The sequence below is a fragment of the Lutra lutra genome, chromosome 3, assembly GCF_902655055.1.
Source record: "Lutra lutra chromosome 3, mLutLut1.2, whole genome shotgun sequence".
Taxonomy (NCBI): Eukaryota; Metazoa; Chordata; class Mammalia; order Carnivora; family Mustelidae; genus Lutra; species Lutra lutra.
In genome coordinates, this window is record NC_062280.1 from 40,152,991 (window position 1) to 40,154,859 (window position 1,869).

Consider the following 1,869-nt stretch of genomic DNA (forward strand, 5'->3'; position numbering starts at 1 on the left):
CCCCAGTCTTGCCCACTTTTAAAAATATATATTTACCTCTCTTTAATCTTCAGAGTCTCCTCTCCTCCCTTTCCTTTCTTTTTATTTTTTCTGTTGAAGAATCCAGGCCCTTGGCCTGTTGTTTTCTACCTGCTCATGGGACAGTTCCGTATGCTCTGCTGCCCTTTGTATTTGCTGCTCCTTGTCAGCTGGATTTCGAAGCTTGATCTGTCTTGGCTTCTCTCTCTCTGGTGAGACTCTGAGTGTGATGCGTTCCTTCATCAGGGGCCATATAATGTCAGGCTGCCTCTCCCTTTGTGGTGTTTGTAGCTGTGGATGCTCAGTCCCTAGACTCATTAATTCACTGGGGGTCCAAGATGGTGACATATATTGTTTTCATTGTGCTATGACTCACATTTTATTGCTTATTAATTTTGTCATTCCACACAATTTATAAGTAAATAGGCTTTGAGAAAATGTCTTGAGAGTGTTAAACAGATGATGGCGTCGTTGATGAGATCGTTCCAGTGTTCTACACGAGGTAATGAAAAGAACCACAGCTGCCACCACTACCAAATGATGATGTTTTAATTCCATCATTTCTTTTTTCATTTATTTGCTGGATTTCTTTATAAACAGATGCTTCTTCTCATCTACCATGAGGTTACCCAGTGGTATAGCTCATGTAGAAGAGGCTGGATAAATGCTTTCTTTATTCCCTATATTTATCAGTTTGCAGAATAATAACCTGCCTCCTTATTATCCTCTGCAGGTGACCGGTTCATTTTTTCAATATCCTCATGAACTCACGGATTTAAAGAAATTTGATGAGTTTCAATCTGTTGCAATTATAACTATGTTCAAAGCTCAAATTGTTCTGTCTTTGGCCAGTGGGAACCCCTCTGGGTTGGCTTCTGTGTTTTTTTGACACTGTGTTTTTTGACACACAGATAGCCCATCCATGATGGCTTGTGTGCTGCCATGTACGTCAGGACGGCCCAGATGCCTTTTGTACATTTTCTCCCCTGACCTCTCAGTCATTTCTCTGTGCAGCCCTGACCTTTAGTGGGAAATGGCATCTTGTGACCACAGTGTGGACTCCAAGGATGCTCACTGCTACGAATTGGTCCTTGTTTCCAGGCCTTTTCAATGAACAGAGCTATTCGATACAGATAGAATGATAGATTAAATACCTCACAAGTTCATACTGTTTTTCCAATTAAATTTCAGGACTATAGATTTTTTTATTTAATCTTTTAAAAAATTACAGCTGTCTCTTCTTTCTTCCACACTGAGAATCCTAATTTTTAGGACACAGGGGACGATAGCTAAAATAGCTCAAAATTCCTCATTTGTTTTAGGCAACATTACACACACAACAGGGAATATCAGCGCTAATGCTGCTACCATGAGAATGATCACTGAGACGAGTTTAAAAGTTCCCGTGTTCGCTCTGGCAGGACATGACTAAAATTGGAATGATACTGAGAAGATTAGCACAGCCCCTACACAAGGGTGACACACAAATTCATGAAATATTCCATACTTTAAAAAAAAAGCAGTTTGCACCCCAATGTTCATAGCTGTTCTGTATCTACATCAATAGAGCTTACGGCCTTCATATACCATATTCTCTGCCTTTTAAACATCATATAGTATTGGTTCTACCAGTAACTGTGTATTTACTGCTCTCTGTTAGTTCTCATGCTGACATAGCTAGTAATTTGGGCAGTCTGAGTCTTGTTCTCTAGTAAATTCTTCAGGAAGTACTCATGGGAACAATATTCCTGCATTCTTGTACACTGATAACAGTTTGTACCTTTTATAATTGAAAAGTCTGTTTCCTTGAATATAAAATCCTGGGCTCACACTTTTGCCCGAGATAGCTCA

The 1,869-nt window shown here is 39.7% G+C and overlaps 1 non-coding gene across 1 annotated transcript; it reads left to right on the plus strand.

The window, feature by feature from the left end:
• The first annotated feature begins 1,419 nt into the window (after positions 1 to 1,419).
• On the plus strand, positions 1,420 to 1,529 carry LOC125096586 (U6 spliceosomal RNA). The gene has a single exon (XR_007126265.1). It is a non-coding gene; the product is annotated as a U6 spliceosomal RNA (small nuclear RNA).
• The last annotated feature ends 340 nt before the right edge of the window (positions 1,530 to 1,869 follow it).